This window comes from Daphnia pulicaria, chromosome 4 (assembly GCF_021234035.1).
Source record: "Daphnia pulicaria isolate SC F1-1A chromosome 4, SC_F0-13Bv2, whole genome shotgun sequence".
In the NCBI taxonomy this organism is placed as follows: Eukaryota; Metazoa; Arthropoda; class Branchiopoda; order Diplostraca; family Daphniidae; genus Daphnia; species Daphnia pulicaria.
Genome location: NC_060916.1, coordinates 7,441,369 through 7,448,868, shown reverse-complemented (window position 1 = coordinate 7,448,868; position 7,500 = coordinate 7,441,369).

The following is a 7,500-nucleotide window of genomic DNA, read 5'->3' as shown; positions in this document are numbered from 1 at the left end:
AGTCATTTTCTTTTTTTTGATAACGCCCCCTCGTCTCTTTCGTTGATTTAGTTCATTATTTATGGTTTTTGTGTCTTGTGTATGACACACGAGAATTTTTTTTTAGTAATCGATTATTAGTTGAATCAGTTTTTTTTTGTCACGTCATCAGCCCCCCCCTTTCAATTTTTTTTTCTCGTGTTGAAAACGCCCCCACCCACCCTCCATAACATTTCGCGCGTAAAACCACGTGGCCCGTCGAGGCATTGAAACAATTCTTTTTCTTCTTTTTTTTTGGCTTATGGAATCTGCGAGATAGTCGCCATTTTCTTTTTTTTGTACTTCGTGTGAATGGGCTTTTGGCTCATGTTAGTAGATAATTATTAGTACTTTACGTTTTTTTTTCCTCGTGTGTTCGACCACGTCGTTGTGTGTCGTTAATATCACCTAAATTTGATTGAAGTTTCTTTATTAATATTTTTTGTTTTGCGTTCCGTAAGTCGGTCATATTGATAGTTTTTTTTTGGTTGTTTGAATTATATGCCGCCTAAACGTGGAGAATCTACAGTGCCATTTCAGATTAGGACGCGTTCAAACACCCAAACCGCCGTCACACCGGTGACACGTGCAAGAGTAGTAACGCCAACCACACTCGTACCGTCACCATCCGTGCGTGGTGGCTCAAGTAGGCTAACATTTAATTTACCAGTTCCGGCAACTGCAGTTGCAAGGGTAGCAGACATGGCGGTACCACAAAATCTAATAGATGCGTTGACGAATCTTGCGACAGCAATGGCCGCAGATCGAACGGCTGCCCAAAATCAATCGACGGCGCTTTTGAATGCGCTAGACCAGCAGCGTCTTCAATCAGTGGCATTGGTACAACAACTCGCAGACGACGCCGCGGCTGCCCCAGCAGCAGCAACGCCTCGTGTAGCAGCTGCAGCCGTCGAATCTATCCCGTTTTTTGAAGGTAAATTAAGGGATTTCCCGCAAGATTTTGTAGATTTTGTAGACAGAGTTGCCGTGGCCGAAGATTGGACAGACGCACAGCGTATCCAGGTAGCATCAAGGCGACTGTTGAAGACAGCATTGGATTGGCATATTCACATCGGCCATACGCATGCAACCTGGGCTGCCTGGTCTGGAGCGTTCATCACGAATTTTTCACCACGTTTACACGTAGGTGAATGGCTCAGGTTGGTAGAAGAAAGACGACAGAAAATCGATGAATCGGGTATTGAGTACGCTTTAGATAAGCATAAATTGTTACGTGTTGCCCCTATCCCCCTTAACGATGAAAAGATGGTAGCTTTTCTTATAGATGGCCTGGCAAGTTGGCAACATGTGGCCGCCATGACAGCGAACCGTCCAGCCAACGTCGCGGAATTTATCCAGCGGATTCGTGCTTTGGAGACCCTTGGTGTAGCATCACGTGTCTTCCCCCCACCAGTAGCGCCACCAGTAGCTCCACCAGCAGCTCCGACAACAACCCCACCAGTGGCGCCACCTAGCGCTCCTGATTTGAACGCCACTCTAGCAACATTTGGCAATCAGCTGGTTAACCAACTGACTGCACAGCTCAACAAGATGACGATTGGGAGTCGTGGCACCGGTGGCGGAGGAGGCGGAGGTGATCGTGGTGGAAGAAGCGGAGGTGATCGCGGAGGAGGAGGATGGATTGACCCAAGTAAGCGGAAATGTTACAGCTGCGACGCGATTGGACACATGGCCCGTCACTGCCCAACAAAGTCGGGAAAAGGACCAACCGGAAGTTAGGAGCAAGGCCTATGCTCACCGGTTATGCACACCTTCCTTGTCGTCCCCAGCTTCCACTGGTTAAGGTATTCATAGAAAGTATTGGTGAAGTAACTGGCCTGGTAGATACAGGCGCTAGTATGTCTGCTATAAGACTTAGTGTAGTAAAAAATATTTTGGATCCTAAGCGTGAAAAATCTTTTTTGAATCTAACTGGGGTGGATGATAAAAAAGTTATGGTTGATTCTTTTTGTTCTTTAAAAGTAAAATGGGAAAATAAAGTGGTTGAGTTAAATGAAGTAGCCGTAGTTAAAAATTGTCCATTTGCATTGATTCTTGGTGTAGATTGGATTGTGAAAAGTAAATTGAATTTGATTGTAGAAGATGGTAAAATTGTTTTAAAATCTCAGGATTCAAACCAACCAAAAGTTAAGAAAGTTCGTTTTGCTGGAATCGAAGAGCGAAATATTTGTAGTGAAGAGGATGATGAGAACGATTTTTTTGTGTCTGACGAGCTGATTGATTCTTTAGAGGCAGAAAATAAAACAAAGAGGTGCCCTCGTGTGATAGGCACAGAAGTAAAAGTTGTGGAATCAGCTGTTATACCAGCAGAGTCTCTTTGTTTTGTAAAAGCTAAAATTTCTAAGAAGTTCACGGGTAATGTTATCGTCAGACCAAATATGTGTGCTCATCCTGGAATGGAATGGATTATTCCATCCTGTGTATTAAAAGTGTCAGCGGGAAAACTTAAAATCCCCGTATTAAATATGAAAATGTCATCTCTTGTGTTACGTCGTAAAGATTTTATAGCGTATGTAGATACAGATTTCGACAGCAACATGGTCGTCGTCGGACAAGAAAAGCAGCCAGAAAATCCCGTCTGCTCTTTGGTCGAAAATGCTGGTGAATCCGATGAGAAGCTGAAGACCCTGATGGACGCCCGCGTAGGCGAAAATTTGTCTGAAGAAGAGAGGAGTGCCGTTTTCGAGCTCCTGAGCAAATATCTTCGGTGTTTTCCCTCATCAGATGGCGAACTTGGATTTACAAACATGGCGGAGCATTTCATCGACACTGGCGACGCTCAACCAATCAGCTGCGTCCCGTATCGCGTGTCAGCTATGGAACGAAAGATCATAATGGAAAAAGTCGCCGATATGCTGAAACAAGGTATCATTCGTCCGTCATTTAGTCCGTGGGCAGCACCGGTTGTGCTGGTTAAAAAGAAGTCGGGTGACTTTAGGTTCTGCATCGACTTTAGACGTTTAAACGCAGTGACAAAAAGAGACGTTTACCCTTTACCCCGATTGGATGACGTTTTTGATCGTCTTGCTGGTGCGAAATATTTTTCGAGTTTAGACTTAATGAGTGGCTATTGGCAGGTGCCCGTTGCCTCCGCTGATACGTGTAAAACAGCGTTTGTCACTCCAGATGGATTGTATGAGTTTGTTCGTTTGCCGTTTGGACTGAATAATGCACCGTCCACTTTTCAACGGTTGATGGATCGAGTGTTAGCTCGCCTGAAATGGCAAATGTGTCTTGTTTATTTAGACGATGTGTTAATTTTTGGGAGAACGTTCGACGAACATCAGAAAAGACTTGAGTGTGTGCTAATGGCTTTGGTGGAAGCCGGATTAACTTTAAACGTGTCTAAATGTATTTTTGCGACAAACAGAATTTTTCATTTAGGTCACACCATCGACGAGTACGGAATCCGGCCAGACTCTGAAAAAATTAGTGCTTTAGTTAACTTTAAAATTAATAACGTTAAAACGTTGAGAGCCTTTTTAGGCCTCGCATCTTTTTATCGTCGTTTCGTTCCAGATTTCGCTACAATAGCACATCCGCTTCACAAGCTCCTGAAAAAGAATTCCGTATGGAGCTGGACGGAAGCCCAAGAATCGGCAAAAGCTGCGTTGACTAACCGCTTGGTGTCTTCCCCTGTGCTGGCGCACTTTGACCAAAACATCGATGTAGTTGTACAAACAGACGCCAGCCTGGTAGGCCTTGGGGCCGTTTTAATGCAAGATGCCGGAGATGGACCACGTCCAGTCGCGTTCATCAGCCGAAAACTTACAGACGCGGAAAGCAAGTATCATGCTAATGAACTAGAGTGTTTGGCAATTGTATGGGCATTAAAAAAATTACGTTCGTATGTGTATGGTAGACGATTTTCTGTCTGTACAGATAGCTCAGCGGTTCGATGGCTATGGTCTAAAAAAGAGGTTACTGGCAAGTTCGCCAGATGGATTTTGGCTTTGCAAGAGTACGATTTCGAAATTCGCCACATAAAAGGAGTTAATAATTTGGTGGCTGATGCCCTATCGCGAAACCCTGATGAATCCTGTATTGGAACCAGTGGCTCCGCGATCGGACATGTAGTTTGTGTACTTGACAGTAGATGGCCTGTGGGCATGAATAATACAGAATTGGCATTCCAACAGCAGCTGGATAGCCAATTGCGTCCCATTATCACCTGTCTTAATTCAAAAGTACCGGGTAAAATTGCAGAACAGTTTAAAATTCACGGGAAAATTTTGTATAGGAAAAATCCCACCCAAGGGCGTAAATTTTTGCTTTGTGTCCCGTCAATTTTAAGGAGAAAGATAATAGAGTTTTCTCATGATGACCCCTCCTCTAGCCATATGGGAATAGACAAAACAATTGCAAGAGTGTCGGAACGTTATTGGTGGCCGAAGTTTCGGTCAAGTGTCCGTAAATATGTTATGTCTTGTAATTATTGCCAATTTCATAAATGTATCCCCGGATTACCCGCTGGTCAACTCCAGCCCATACCACCGCCAGATCGACCATTTCACACCGTCGGCATGGATCATCTCGGGCCATTTAAGGCAACGTCGGAAGGCAAGAAACACATTATTATGGCTATCGACTACCTAACGAAGTATGTAGAAGCAGCCGCAGTGGCCGACACGTCAACAGCATTGGTTGTGGACTTTGTGAGAGACCAAATCAACTTTCGCCATGGTGGAACAACGCGAATGATCAGTGATCAAGGAACTGCCTTTTCCTCCCACCTGATGGAAGAGAAAGTCAACGAGTGGAAGACCCAGCACGTTTTTGCAACCGCAGAGCATCCGCAAACATCTGGACTCGTGGAGCGAGTCAACCGGACGATGACCCTTGCGCTAGCTGCCTATGTCAATACTGACCATGATGACTGGGATCGCCATTTGCCAGCAGCAATCTTCGCCATCAACACGGCAAGGCAAAGTACAACCGAGATATCGCCGTTCCAGTTGGTGTATGGCCGCTTGCCCTTCACTGCCCTAGAGAACGAGTTTCCGTGGCCAGAAGAACGACCAGAATCATTCGACGTCTTTCTGTCTCGAGTCAAGGAGCTGAGAGAGGCGGCCCGATTGAAGATAGTGAAAAAACAAGAGAAAGTGAAGCGCCTGGTGGATCTTCGACGCAGAGTAGTGAAAGATCTCTGCCCTGGAGAGTTGGTGCTCGTTCGTAGGAAGCTGAAGAAGAAAGGCAAAACTAAGAAGTTATTACCAAAGTACGTTGGTCCTTATCAAGTCGTTAAAAAGGTGTGCCCGACTACATATTTGGTTGAAGACCTGCCGGCCCGGCGAAAAAAGAAGAAGTTTCGTCGTTTCAATGCGCATGTCGTCCAAATACGTAAATTCCACCCGAGAGAAGATCCTGAATGGGACGATTGGCCAGACGAACCGGATGATCGGATGCCGGACGAGCAAGATGACAGCTTTGTCCAGCAAACAGCTGAAGAAGATAATGCTGTAACACCATCCCCCGCTAGTTCAACAATCGATCCGCCGAATGAAGTCGTGGCGCCACCTCCTCCAACGACAACGAGAGCCGGAAGAAAAGTAGTTCGTCCGGGCTGGATGAAGAATTTCGTTGCATGATTTATGTATATCTCCCTCCTCCCCTTGTCAACGACTATTTTTCGCTAGTTTGTGTTGAGTACGTTTTGTCCAGTTTACTTTCTTTATCTTTTATCCCGTCCCATCTTAAGTTTTTTTTGGGTTGGATAAAATCAGGGAAAGGAAAGGATTAGTTTAAGTCCCCTCTTATTTATTTTTTTTTTTGTTTTGTTTGTTGTCTCAAGTGTAGTTTCGATTTGACAAGTTGCAAAGTTTACGCTTGTCATGTTAAGTTTTATTCTTTTGTTGATTGTTTGTTTCCCTTGTATATATTTGCCAAATCGAGTCAGGAAGGGCCGAATGTTGCAGACGGCCCCGTCTGTCTCCTTACTCCATCTATGAACCCCTTTCTGTACTGTATGGGTGCCCTGAGGGCCCTTGTGATTGCCATTGTGACCGCCAGTGGGCGCGACTGTCATGTGACGGCCGGCACACGAAAGAGCAGTGAGAAGATCTCGTGTAGTAGTTGAGACGAGTGCGTCTCTGTAAGACTTACTGTCGTAAGCAAGTTGAGAGAGAGCTTTGGCTTAAACACCTGGCTCACTCGCGGTATTGTGTTTCGTGTAAGTAGAATATACTCGTGTAAGCACCCCTATTTTGTGTGTCGCGTGTTTCCTTATTCGAGTAGATTGCAACATGTCTATGGTTGTTGCCCAGTGAGTGTCCAAGTTGGTGCCAGTGTACCGGACAGTTGCTTGATATTTGGTGTGTTGTTGAAATTGCTAAAAAACCTCTGAAATATAGGGAACAGATTTCATGACTTGAACCAATCATTGGATCCTCGGTAGTATAGTGGTGAGTATCCCCCCCCCCTGTCACGCGGGAGACCGGGGTTAAATTCCCCGCCGGGGAGGCAATATTTTAATTTAATCAACCTGATTGATACGTTAAACAACAGCTTTGTTGCATAATGACTTCAGAAACCTAGAGTGAACGATTTTGTCTAATATTATTGTCACAGTAAGCTGAAGTCGTTTTTCTCATCCATTTAATGGTGATTAGAGTGAATTGCTGCAATAATAAGTCAGTTAAATCTTGTTGCTTTGTTCGTTGTTGAAAAAAAACTAAAAAACAATAAGACTCGTGTTTAACGAAACTTCGGACGTCACATATAATTTTACAATCGCTTAGCTACAATGGACTAAACTGTCTATGGTTGTTGCCCAGTGAGTGTCCAAGTTGGTGCCAGTGTACCCGACAGTTGCTTGATATTTGGTGTGTTGTTGAAATTGCTAAAAAACCTCTGAAATATAGGGAACAGATTTCATGACTTGAACAAAATCATTGGATCCTCGGTAGTATAGTGGTCAGTATCCCCCCCTCCCCTGTCACGCGGGAGACCGGGGCTCAATTCCCCGCCGGGGAGGCAATATTTTAATTTAATCAACCTGATTGATACGTTAAACAACAGCTTTGTTGCATAATGACTTCAGAAACCTAGAGTGAACGATTTTGTCTAATATTATTGTCACAGTAAGCTGAAGTCGTTTCTCTCATCCATTTAATGGTGATTAGAGTGAATTTCTGCAATAATAAGTCAGGTAAATCTTGTTGCTTTGTTCTTTGTTGAAAAAAAAACTAAAAAACAATAAGACTCGTGTTTAACGAAACTTCGGAAGTCACATATAATTTTACAATCACTTAGCTACAATGGACTAAACTGTCTATGGTTTTTGCCCAGTGAGCGTCCAAGTTGGTGCCAGTGTACCCGAAAGTTGCTTGATATTTGGTGTGTTGTTGAAATTGCTAAAAAACCTCTGAAATATAGGGAACAGATTTCATGACTTGAACCAATCATTGGATCCTCGGTAGTATAGTGGTGAGTATCCCCGCCTGTCACGCGGGAGACCGGGGT